Genomic DNA, 13,888 nt, shown 5'->3' on the forward strand with positions numbered 1-13,888 from the left:
CGTCCGCACGCACTGCGTCGCTTCGTGACCGAAGCGGCGGCAGACAGTGCAGCGCGGCACCTTGCAGTCGCGCCTCATATGGCCCGCCCCCGAGCAGCGGAGGCACTGCGGGGCCCGGCCTGGAACGACCACGAGCGCCTGGCCGCCCGCAACCCGGAGCTCGTGCGGCAGGTCGTCGAGCCTCACGCCGGCGTTGAGCCTGAGGGTCACCGACCGCGTCGTCGAACCTTTCTCATTCATGCCCTTGACACGCCACCTCTCGCGTCCGATGTCGACGACACGCCCGTAAGGAAGCAGCGCCGCTCGCACCTCGTCGTCCGGCACGTTGTACAGAATCCAGTGCAGTTTCATCCGCACATCCTGGTTCGCCGGATCGATGACGAGGCACCGGCGCTCCTTCACCTTCACGTCGGTGGCCGCGAGCATGCGCTTCACGCCGCTTTCGTCCCTGAATGTCAGGGCCCATACGTGGTTCATTTGATACGCCCCCAAGGCAAGCACCTCGGGGAGCAGTTCCAAACGAGCCAAAGTGTCCCTGAAATCTTCGACGCGATAAGGCCTCGCACGAACGTCCGCATGAAGAAAAATGGTGTTTAAAACACACCGACCTGTTGGCAGCATTGGCAAACTGACGGGGTAATCTCCGGATTCTTGGCCAAAAAACCTGTTTCCGCGGCCAGACATGGCCGCATTCACCGCTCCTGAGGAGCCAATCATCCCGCGTCCGCACACTAGCGCGGCCGGAAGCAGAATCTTAGGCCACGAGGGCGACACGGCGTCACCGCTTCACAGCGGTGGCTAGTAAAAAGAAAAGTCCGTTAAGACTATTTCGGCCTACGCTTGTGCGCGCCTTGAGTTGCACAAACAAAAACCACAAAACTTTCCAATGGACATTCTAGGCATTGCAACGGTCAATTGTAATTCATGATCGTAAATAATTGCCGCCGTGTTTTCATTAAAGTACCGTCATTCGTTTTGACGTGCTGTAGTACTTTGTTCGCGAAGACAGCGCATCCTTAGTCGAGTACATGCCTCTATGACTTGAAGATGTCATGCTTTAAGAAGTACGGGTGAAACGCTGGCTCAAGAATATAATAAAACCTCTCCCGTCGTCGGGGGCTGGGGGACATTTCAGAATGGGTAATCGCAATTCATTATTGATCATTCTCGATCAGCAGCAGGTGGATGAGAATGAAGAGCTAATTAAGCGCAACAATAAAAACGAAGTTCGTAAGCACAGTACGCAATAAGGACGATGACGTCACTTTGTGCAATCATCATTTCGGCAGATCTCCAACGTGTTGGTCACCTCGCCTACGGGCAGCACACCACGCCTGCTATCACGTCATCGGGTCAGGGCAGTCTCACCTACCGGCGGTGAACTGGAGAAGGAGATAAAATACTGAGATAAGCGCTGCTTGCAGGGTGAGCTGGGTTAGGCGGGAGCTCGTGAAACAAATATTTATAATCCAGACCAATCATCATAGAGACTACAAAGGCTGCAACCTTAGCTCTCCGAAAAAAAAAAAAAGACAAACAAATATGGCTACGCGCTTGGACTCTGTCCCGCGGCTGTAGATAGCGCCTACTCTGTTACAGTAACATTTTCACTTTGCAACGAGTGACAGGCGGCTGCGACCTTCAAGAGGCCTCAATGGCTTAGCCTCTGCGCACCTTATGTAGACTACAAGTACGGCCAGAGTTCACATATCGCAAAAAGCAACGCCGTATAATCGTCGGTGTTCAAAAAACGTTCGGGTTGGTTGGCGCCATGGAACACCACCACAGCTCCTCCCCATGAAACGCAACCCTAAAGGTGTTCCGCATTGAAAAGTTAAGATTGAAATGAGAAAGTAAGCGCGTGATAGCAGATACATGCGCCCGTCCAAGCTGATGAGTTGTGGCCGTTTCAAGAATTTCCATTTCGTGTCCGTTTCAACCCTGGCGCAGCTGCACTAGCGAGACCCCTGACCAATGAACATGCCCAGAAACCTACGCCACCACCTGCTTTGTGCTGCATCACATCCGGGACATCTGCTCTCAGCCAATCTGAATTGTTTTTACTGATTGGTTAGTACATCAAACTGTTGGCATAATTTCAAAGTGGCGCACCATGGCAATATAAATTCATATGCCAGGAGGCGCCAACAATTGGCCCAGGCTGGAAATAGGATCACAGGTGCATGATATTATTGCGTTTTTGATAGCGCTATATGGTTACGGAAAACAGGCTGCATTTAAAGCATTCGTATACAATTGTACATGAAAAATATATAAAAAAAAACACGGCATGTATTATAAAATTAGGACGGGAGTCGAGGCAGGCAAAAGAAACACATTCCTGCAGGTCGTAATTGCCGTCGACACGACAAGGCGATCGAGTAACGTTGATCCAAAAGCGTGCGAAAGGTAGATGTTGAGCTAAAGAACATCACAAAATCTTTTTCACCGTATCTATTTCTTGAAGTCGCTTTAAGTAACATATAATTAAGCTCTTTGCTTCAATGCAAGCTCTGTTGCGTTGTCACCTTCCCGGCCGTCACCGCCGCCACGCTATTGTCTGCTGCTATGTTACAAGTTTATGGCGTGATCACAGAAAAAGACGGCCGTGAGCACGCGAGGGGAGGTGGGAGTTTTTAGTTTATTGCCAAAGACAAAAACAAAATACGGCACGTCATTTGTATGCTCCCTGATCGCTGACTTGGAAACAGTCAAAACTATTATTTCTTTCGGTAGAAGGCAGCTTTAAACCGCGCGTCATGTGAAATTGCGCCTGCTGAAAATTCAGGGGTGTTTCACGGCGCCGAACGTCGGCGCAACTTTTTGCCCTATTTCACGGCGACAGCTGCCCCAATTTTCAAGCTGTTACGTAACAAAACGTTACTTTTACGCAGGCTGAAGTGGCCTATGTGTGACGTAAACGTTCCCGCGAACTGTTTAAGTTACGTCACGCTTTCTCAACCAATCACAGAGAGGGCGTGACATACAATCCGTATTGTTGTTGAATAGCAAAGACAGGCTTACGTCGTCATGTCCGCTTCATTTAGTCTAGGTTTTCATTGCCCGCCAAGAATTATGCGCTTTCGGCAGGGAGAAATAAGGCAAATTTTAGAACTGGTTCTAGTAAACGTCACGAAACATCAAAATGACGAAGGCACACACAACCGCTTTGTAAACAGGAAGCACGGGACCAAAACTTGAAGCCAATCAGAAAAGACTTCCGACAAATTCCCAGTTCACGAGGAATTGAGTGCGTCGGAAATAGGGCCCCTGAAGAAGCAGTATGGGCTCCCGTCGGGGTTCAAATCTGGCAAGTTGCTCCGGTAACGGCTGGTAACGGCAGTGTCGCCGTTATTACCCGTGAAAGAGGAACACCGTATTTACTCGCACAATGACCGCACTAGCGTAATGATGGCACCCCTGAAGTTTGTCGTCAAAATCCTATTTTTTAAATTTCCCGTGCAATGAACGCACCCTGAACTTGCCGCAGCAGTATGTCGTATGTGTGCCAATTTATGTCTAGCTGATGATCGTGCTTACCTCTGTTTCCTTCCCTTTTAAAGCGGACATAACTACCTTATTGCCGCAGACTTGCCGATATTAGCGATATCGGCAAGCATGCGTTCAATATTGATGAGGAAGAAATTCACACTAAATGCACATAATGTACTCACAAGACAAAGAAAGGAAGGTGCTCAGCTTGCTGCGTCGACCCCCATGTCTGTTTTGATGTCCCGCACTGTGACAGCGCCAGCCACTTATTGGTCGCTCTGTTGTCACCTCGCCGCAAACTCGTTCCATCGCGTTCCGTAATTCATGAAAACAATGCATTTTGCGTCACTTTGCAAAGCGGCTGAAGGTGGTGTGCGGAGTTTCGTTATGTTTTTATTTATTATTATTGCTATTATTGTCATGAGACCTATCGTAAAAATTTTTACCCGCAACTTGGTTGCCTTTTCTGTGCTCAAAAGTTTCTCGCGAAAAATTTACCTCGCGTAATGAACTACCCCTAAATTTGGATCAATTTTTTTGGAAAAAAAAGTGCGATCATTACGCGAGTAAATACGGTAGGTGCTGGCGACAGGAATAATAGTTGGGAAAGCGGGGTCGAAGGTGGCGAGGAGGAGCGCTGCAGCGGCGCCGTGTAAAGAGGCTTCACCGGAATGAAAACTGGGAGGTTACATATACTGCTTCGAAATAAAAAGACTCACACGACATTCTCAGCATCCTGTTTACTCTGCCTACACACCAAGTCCAGTATTTAAACCGCAGAAACCAGCTCCCTGATATATCATGGTTAACAGACACAACCACGTGACTGACGAAACTGCGCATGCTGAACCAAGTGACTGACGGGCTGAATACTCTTATTTAGAGATACTCACTAGTGGCACCCTCTCGGGCGCTATCTCAAATTTCACAATTGTGAACGTGGTCCCGTTTGCTATGTTACGAACGGTGGGTCTTGAATGTCTTCCAAGCTGTGTGCCTGGAGAGGCCAACGTGTTTAAGAGGTGCGACTGGGTACGGGCGAACTCTAAAATGCAGCCGTTATACACAAATTGGTGAGGTCAACCGCAGAAAGAGCAGCTGGCACTGTACTGAAGGAGGACCGTGGCATCGCTAATGCGTTTAATATTAATTTAATTGTTTTACTAGCTAGCTTTACGTCAGCTAGATTCGTTTTAAAGCAGACAGAGTTCAATCGCGGGATAATGTGGTAATAAGGTTCCCAATCTTCAGTGTAAGATTTGTCGCCTCACGCAAACAAGACGTTTTGAATAATGTCGTACTCCCGTCTATGCCTGGCCAAGAACGAGCGCACAAAGAACACCAGTGATACAGACAGGACGAGCGCTACGAACACGAGGACCACGAGCAATCGGAATCGTCGCGTCCCAAGCGTTCGTTTCGGCAACGCTGCTGAACCAGCGATGGGCCTTGACGTCGTCCACGTGTCGTTCGGCACGTGGGCTCCCTTCTCAAAGACGACAGCGTAAGGTCCATCGCGGGGAGCCACCATGAGCCCGGGGACGACCAAGAGCAGAGGAGGCTGCCGTGTCGTTGACGATGGCGATGAGGCGAGCCGGACCACGCTGGCTTCTACAGTGCCGTTATTATCCGCCGAGCAGCGGCATGAGAACTCCTGACGCTCGCGCGACCGTCGCAGGCCTTGCGCTTTGATGATGTCCAGGAAGGGGCGCCTGTGGGGATGGTCGCTTGTGCTCGGGTGCTGCGTCTGGTGCATAAAAAAGAGACGAAGAGGACAGGGTGTAATTAGAAACAGGCTCCATTTGGCCCTTGTCGCAGTGCTTATGACGAACGTTAAAACCCAGATAGCACCTTTTTTAGTACAAATGTATTCAAAAAATGAGTCAGGATTGTAAACCTTGTTATCACGAGCTAAAAGACTGTCTTCGTCTTGCAGGGACTGTGACCATAGTGTTTCATAAACGTTTGTCTGCTAGATGATTTAACAAATCCTGATCAGGGGTAGTTGGTTGAACATAACATACTGAATAATTTGAGGCGCTGAACAACGGGTACCAGGAGGAGCACGTAGACACAGGGAAGGTTCCACTTCCAACTAAACTTTATTAGTGAAAAACCCTCGGTTAAATGCACAGTTTTGACGTCATAAAAACGTCACATTAAAAATGTGTGAGAACCTACACGTGTACATCTAAGAAGTGCAGTTCTTTCATTGATAATGTGACCGATGGTGTACTGATGCACTTGTTTCCGGCCTTACGAGTCCTTAGATGGACACGTGTAGGTTTGCACACGTTGGAGGTGTGACGTTTTCATGACGTCAAAACAGTGTATTTAACCGAGAGTTTTTCACTAATAAAGTTTAGCTGTAAGTGGCGCCTTGTCCCTGTCTACGAGTTTCTCCTGGTTCCCGTTGTTTAGGGCCTGAAATCATTCAGTATGTCTTGAATGATTTAATCCAGCCTCGCGCTTGCGCTGAAGCTTATGTACAGATGGCCAATCCACTGCGCCAGCCATGGCGAGACTGAGCGACCAATCGCCGGCGGAACAGCCGCTAAACCCTCGCCTAGTCATGTGGTGCCGGAGCTGCGAAGCTTCAAGCGAGCGCAGCAGTGACTCCTCTCCACAGCGGATCACGTGGAGTGACGTCACACCCTTCACATTTGCGCTCCGATGGCTCAAGGTCATTTCGACACGATGAATGACCTTGCCAGACAAGGCGGAGTAGCGCCTTCGCTTTAATAAGGTATAAACACTTAAAACGAAAAAAAGCCGCGCTTCGACATTCACGTTGCTGAATGGTCAGTATCAGTTAGATCTATTAACTTACTGCTCAACATACTTCTACCGTTAATGTTTTGACATCATATATTGAAGTCGCGTCCGAGGAACGGGGGAGGTAGACCTAAGTCAAGTACTCAAATTGAAGCACCGTTCTTTAGCGTCATTCAGAAAATTACATCCAGGTCACTTTGGAGTTCGTGGAAGGCACGATCATCACGCCGAGCTTGAATCAGGGATGTGATATTACTATAACAATTTTGTCACGAACATTCACCCTCTTGTTCCAAACTAAATCATTGTAAAGTGTGAACTCTACCAGTATGAATACACAGGCGGCGTAAAAGTCAAAATCACGTTTAAACTGTCTGAAAAGCATGAGAATGAAGCACTTCAATAATTGAACAATTTTACCATTTTCTGTATACTCTCTCTAAAAAAAAAACAAACGAACGAACGAAACGGTTCGGCTGTAGGGTCCATCTCGCAAGATTTTTGTCAACAGTTTATGAGGAAGGGGGCCGATATTTATTTTCCTGTGGTAACGCGTTAATGACCGGAGTACGCTTTTAGTGAACGTAATGCGCAAAAACTTTAGAAGAACAGAACTCCTGACTCTTGGCGCCAATATGGCTTTGTATACATACCGTGGTCGTCAAGTGGGTTGACCGACTCCGGTACAGCCTCAAGACATCCCCTGTAGTTGTAGTCTTGGTGCTGTGACGGCGAGGCTGGAATGGCACCGGTGCCCCGAGCAGAGCTCCGCCAATGTGGCGCCTCCAAGCGGCGTTGATGCGATCCCCGTTCGGGCTTCCTGCTCCAGTGTCGACCCAGGCATCTCCTCCGGCTCCTTGGTAAGCGCCGTAGCCTTGGTAAAGAGGTGCGCTTTGGACAAGGAACGAGCGGACGCGTCTCGAAAGCTGCTGCTTCCAAAGCTCGTGCCGAATATTGGACTGACGCGGCTCCTGGAACCAGAAGGTGAACGTGTTTTGTAGCGTTACACTGGCCGAGGTTGAGCAGTTTCGCGTGAACCCTGAAGGGCCGTGCTGCGCAAGCGCGAGGAGCATTGGATTGGATTGGATAGGCAATCCAATCCAGTTGGAGTATGGGTGTGTAGAGAATTGGGTCTGCACATTCGCCGGTCTGCGCATTCCAGAGGAGTGACGTCATAGCCGCGGCAGGCGCACTGGCGCCGGCGAGTGCCGAGATGTGCGCCTCCGTTGCGCAGTAGCCAAGCCTGACGCTGCGCCGGAGCCGCTTGATAGCCGTTTCGCGTGGCTCCTCCGTGCTGCGCATGCGCGAGGAGCAGTGACTGGACTGGACTGGACTGGACTGGACTGGACTGGGCTGGACTGGATTGGATTGCTGAACCTTTGCTCACGCTACGTATATCCTGGCATAGCCGAGCTAAGCCACTGCTAATTTTTTTTGGGACTAAGCAAAATGGGCTGAGTGCAATGACGCGGGTTCGACCCCACCCGCTGGGGTTGATTCTCAGTTGGAGGAGAAAAGCGGAAACGCCCGTGTGTCGAGTTTTCGGTACACGCAAAGTTCCCAAGGTGGTCAGTATTAGTCGGAGCCCTTCACTACGGTGCGCCTCAAAGCCCATGTGCAGTTTTGGCTCTTTAAACACCCAAATTTGGAATATTTTGTTCCCCATCACATAACTAATACAAGGAGTGTTATTTTAAATAAACGCTGATGTGGGTACAGTTCTGGCCGTAAGAAAGAAAGAAACAAAAAAACCTCCTTAAAAACTATATTTCAACCACACAATTTGAGAAGGGTTCGCGCTCAAGCCTCCAGCCTGCGGCTCGAGCGCAAGCCTAACAGTAAGAAAAGGGCCCAACAGCTTGCGAGCCAGCAGTGCGATGCCAGGAAAACTGAGTTGAATTCAGCAAACCCCAATTTTGTTTACCATGGGAAAACCGGGACAGGAGAACAGCGGAAGAGGTGGGTGAGGGCAGAGGAGAAGCATTTACGTAGCATGGTCGGCCGACAACTATCGTCTTTTAACGACATTTTCTGCAAAGCGAGCACATACGCGGACGATTCTTTAAAGGGACCCTGCAACACTTTTCTCAACTTTTTTTTTAATCTTAAATGCTTGCAGAACTTAGTCACCCAACACACCCAGTACTTAGATTAGGGGGTCGCAAAGTACCTCAGCCAAAAATTACTGCTCTATGCCCATCAGATAACTTGTAAACTCGCTCAAAAGATTTCTCCGTCTTTCCCGGTATTGACGTTCTTCGACGGCTGGAATTACGTCACTAAGGCCATGTCACGGCTGTTCGCCGCTGTTCATTCAGTTGCAGCAAAGGACGCTTTTCGAGAAAAACTTAAAAAAAAGCCACAAAAACAAAACAGTCATGGAAGGCGTATCTGGTGCGACGAGCAAATCACGCAGTGCCACTCCGTGCTGGCGATAACTATAGCTTTCGCAGTGGTTCCAGATGCGAAGGAAAAAGTGAAAGCTCTTATCGAAAGTGTTGCAGGGTCCTTTAAAAAGCGGTATCGATTTCGAGAACTTCAGACCTGCTGGCGCTGAACGCGTGCTTCACGGGGAATGAAATGACTGCATTGCCGTATCGGCATGTGGTCGTGGGCCCCCTTATTTGCAGGAGTGCCGCGCGTACCGACGTGGGGCTACGCTGAGTGGCTGATGCGCTTTAGGTTGACGTAGAATAGAGCTCGTCGTGAAGGAGGAGTGAGAGCGCCCATAGACATATACGGTCGAACCGTGTTATAAGGAAAACTTATACAGCGAATTATCGGCTGTAGCGAACTAAATACGTTCTTTGGTTGGTCAGCTTTATTTCAATGGCACTTATTCTTTTATAACGAAACTGAAACCATCAGCCGCACGCGATATCAGATATAACGAAGAAATATTTGACCAGGAGGCTGAGAAGCTACTTGGATTAAATCTTCTGCATCCGAAACTGCAGAAGTATAAAGGCCCCTTTGTTCGTGAACACTGTGGAAAACTCCATCCTGCTCAGTGCTGTGAATAGCCACCAGATGAAGATCACATCCTTCATAAAATAAATAAAGACGCAGGCCTGTTTTGGCAAGTGAACCTTGATTTTTTGCAATTTCACGTACTCATGTTCCGGCTCATTCAGCTTGAAATGCAACATAGAGAAAGGTAAGGGTTACCTTGCTTATAGTGGGTTAAAAGCCTAAATACTGAAGTTTTGTACCAAGCATTTTTGCGTGCGCCATATTGTCGATTTTTTAGAGCCGAGTTTTACCTCTGCGGTTACAACGAATATCGATATAGCGAACTAATTTGCTGTCCCAATACTACTTCGTTATACCGATGTGCGACTGTGCTAGTGAAGAGATTCCTACATGAAGATCTTGGTTTGGGATCTCCAGAGTGTGCGATGTGAAAGGTTTAGATGCAGAAAGATACTTATATACGATAATAGATTCACCCAGTGAACTGATAGCCTTCGTAGTCCGCTTGGTGGTCATCGTACTCTGTAAAACGATTGAGGGCAGTTTCCACTGTCTATACTAACACCCTTGTACACTAGCAAAAGCACAAAAAAACACCCTTGTTACGGGTGTTATCAACGTCAAAACACCCTTAAAAAGGCGATTTCTTTTTTTTTTGCTGGGTGTGAAGGGTGTTATAGGCAGTGGGAATTTCCTTGAAGGATGTCGATCACTAGCAGCGTATAATTATGTAACGACGTCTCCGCTGATAAGCTAATGCGTGTGGCTGAGTTATGTTTGCAGGATCATATGCTGAAATTTACACTGATTTTCGTACCGCACCGCTCTGGTGTCCTCTACCGAAGCGTTCACGGAATTTCGGTTGAATTTCGGAATTTCGGATGAAAAGATAGCTTCGAAAGAAGCTTTGGCAAAGATTTTGTAAACACGATTACAACTGGTGATGCGCAAAAGAAAGATATGAGCTGTTACGGCGGCAGAACAAAGACAACGAAAAGGCTAGGAAAGGTAAAAGTGTCAAAGCATGACGGGAACTTACCCGCGCTAGTTCTGCCAGGAGACCATGGAGGTAGTTGCGCCAGCGAAGGCCGTGGGGGTCGCCCGCCTGGACGCACTTTCCGCAAGTGAGGAGTACGATGATGGCAAGACCGCGCATCTGGCACGAAAGCTTTTTGCTCCGTGAAGCAGCCGCAGGGGAGGCAGCCATGGACATTCTTCTTCTTCTTCTTGACCTAGTGCGCAAAGGCTCACGGGAAGGCAAGGACCAAGAACACAGGGTGACGGTTAAAAGAGGTCCTAGTGAGACATGAAAATTGAAAATTATGGCGAAGTTTATTAAATGAAATAAAAAAAATCTATTTGAATATCATTCACAGGGAGTATTATGATTATTATGGTATAAAGGGTGAAATGATGCACCAAATCAATTTTCCCCGCCGAGGCGGCTCAGTGGCTAAGGCGTTGTGCTGATGAGCTCAAAGACGCGGGTTCGATTTCGGTCACGGTGGCGGCTTTTTTGATGGAGGCGAAAAGCGGAAACGCTCGTGTGTCGAGATTTGGGCGCACGTTATGGATCCCCAGGCGGTTAAAATTAAGCTGGCGTTCTCCACTACGGTGCGCCTAATAGCCATGGTATAGCTTCGACGTGTTAGAGTTAAACCTTGCAATTAATCAACCAAATCATTTTTATTTGTTTTTCTTCCTCTCCGGTGACGCATGCAGATGGTGCCTAGCGGAAAAAATTTCAGAGCGCCGGAAGAAAAAAAAAGGAACTGGTGATTACGATACACCCTAATGCGATATTTGGGCGCAGCAGTAGTGCGCTGAGGCAGCACTCTCTCGTGGGTTCTCTCGACGGCCGCTATGGTGAGCCTCCGGGGTGGCGGCGCGATGTGCATCTCAGGAAGAGACCGCGAACAGCGTCTTAAGAGAACGCACATCATAGTCACGCGCACGCACCCCTCACGTTTTCACCACTACAACAAGTTTGGAATAACGCAGATGATTTGGTCGAGATTAACCGATAATTATTCCAAGAACACGCGATATTACGCTGCGTTGTACGAGCAGAAACCCGCCAAGAGAGGCGATGTTCTAGATAAGATACTCGAAGTCAAAGGTTGGTGCATCTCAGAGCTCAGCCTAATCAATTACCTCAAGTATAGCGAGCGTTTAGTCTACGCGGCTCGCCAAAGTGCTAGAATTGTAAAATGCGCAGCATCGCCTTGGCTTTCCATTCGGGGAGGCTTACAAACACCGCGAATTTAGGCCTCTTAGTTCGCAACTCTTGTCACCTGGTGAAGCATTGTGTCCATATTTACCTTTTACGCCCACCGCGAGACATGTTTCCAAAGCAAATGCTTCTCCGTTGAAAAACCATTTCGCCGTGTATCTTTGTCCCAGAAAGCAGTTACAGGAGCAATTCACTCGAATAGCCGAGGAACAGTCAACAACGACGTCATAAGACCGGCACCGCGGGTTGGTCTGCAAACAGGACCACACTTCTAAAAATACAACACGAACAGTAAGCCTGCTCCACACTAGTGCGAAACCCGGGTTTGTTCGCTTTACTGCCATTGAGGGTGGGATGTCGTGGCCCTACGTAGCTTACTGCATTGCAGGACACCACCGGTGTGAGTCTTGAATTAATGCAACAAGAAAATTGGCTACTTCTTACTGTACAGGATTTGAAGCACGTGGATTATTTAGTGCCGCTACTTCTAAATGGACTGAAAATGGTTCAGAAAATATGGAAGCATTTTTGTTCATTCAAAGCAAACCTTTTGATGGGTGCTAACTGCTTTATGCGTTGTTTTTCTCTTTTATGATTTCGGAGCGAAGCTTATACAGCTTGGCTTTCATTCATTTTTTTGTCCGTCAAAGAAAACTCTCGCGGCTCCACATGTCTTTCAAACTCAAGGCGTTCAAAAACGAACGTTCCGGTGTGTGTCCTCTATTGTTTCCAGCATCCTATGATTCAGAATATCATCGCGCAGTTATAGAGCACAGCGGGATTGTCACTTTCTTTACGAATGGAGTTCAGGACTTGAGCTAAAGCTCTGTACAGCACCGAACACACCGAGAGAACACTTCTTTCATTGACAATACTTAATTTACAAGAGGAAGTAGTCCCTGTGGGGGACGGAAATAGGTTAGGCTTCCGTGCATTTTCTTCTGCGTGCGCAAAGACACCTTACGGCAACGATAAATGTATCGCGAACGCTGAGCAGTAAACGACTGTAACTGTGTCTTCCTTAGGAATGACCGCCATTTACTCTCTAGAGAAAAAAATTGCTCATACTACTTTCCTATTTTCGGTGCACTTCTATGTCGTCTGCTTCAGAGCTTTACCACTACTGAAGAGGAGAGTCCAGCGATGCTGGCGCTCTGGTGGGATTTGCCATGTTGGGGTTTAGCTCTATTGGGGATTTGCTATGTTAAATTATAAGGACAGTGGCGCGAGCTATACACGTTACAGACGATGGATACACGCGATTGGCAGGTGCGGATAATGACTTTTGTAGCGTAAACTACACTGGCCGAGGTTGAGCAGTTTCGCGTGGACCTTGAAGGGCCCTGCTGCGCAAGCGCGAGGAGCATTGGATTGGATTGGATCGGATTATAATAAACTGGATTGTATGGATTGGAAATCCAATCCGATTGCAGTACGGTGTGTAGAGAATTGGGTCTGCACATTCGCTGGTCTGCGCATTCAGAGAAGTGACGTCATAGCCGCGGCAGACGCACTGGCGCCGGCGCGTGCACAGCTGTGCGCCTCCGTAGCGCAGTAGCCAAGCCTGACGCTGCGCGGGAGCCGCTTGATAGCCGTTTCGCGTAGCTCCTGGAGAGCCGTGCTACGCATGCGCGAGGAGCAGTGACTGTACCGGACTAAACTGGACTGGACTGGACTGAATTTGATTGGATTGGAAATCGTTTTAGCAGCCGAGACAACCAGGAAAGCTAAGAATAACCAGCTGAACCTTAGCTCACGCTACGTATATCCTGGCATAGCAGCTAAGCCACTGCTATTGTTTTACTATAGCGCGGCTACGCCAATCACAGCGCAGGCCCTAGTGCGCCGCAGACGTGGCCCCCGAGAAGAGCACGGCATAGCGCAATGTCATGGAGACGCCTCACGTGGCGGGGAGTATATACGCGATTCGGGAAAGGAGAGGCGGTGGTGGAGAGGAATATTAAGTGGGGCTGTAAGCATACTCCCTTCGTAGTTCGCCATGCTTCAATGCGCAACACAATGTGGAAAAGCCCGCTTACAAAGACCAAGCTTTCATCGATGCCTTTACGATCGGCTTCGCCTCTAAACACCAATGCATTGTTGGCAAGGCATCTTTTTCAGGCGCAATATAGGGCGCGTCATGTGAAAATATGGAGGCCCTAGGTCTTTTATGTTATTTTACAGTGAAGCGGTCTGTGGCTAGGGTCCCACAGATTGTTTCCGGAGGCGGACCAAGCATAGTCCAACACGTTAGAGAGTTAAAGCAGAGCAATGAACTGGTACCGGTACGGTACCCGGTAGCCCGATTCTCCAGCCACCTCTTGCAAACGCTTGTAAGAGGTAGCTGGGGAATCGAAGGAGACGATGAAGAGCCCGGCTTGACGATTCAAGCTGGGCCTTGTGCGATCGCCTGTG

The sequence above is a fragment of the Haemaphysalis longicornis genome, unplaced genomic scaffold (assembly GCF_048455015.1).
Source record: "Haemaphysalis longicornis isolate Haplotype H1 unplaced genomic scaffold, Haemaphysalis longicornis Haplotype H1 scaffold_6, whole genome shotgun sequence".
In the NCBI taxonomy this organism is placed as follows: Eukaryota; Metazoa; Arthropoda; class Arachnida; order Ixodida; family Ixodidae; genus Haemaphysalis; species Haemaphysalis longicornis.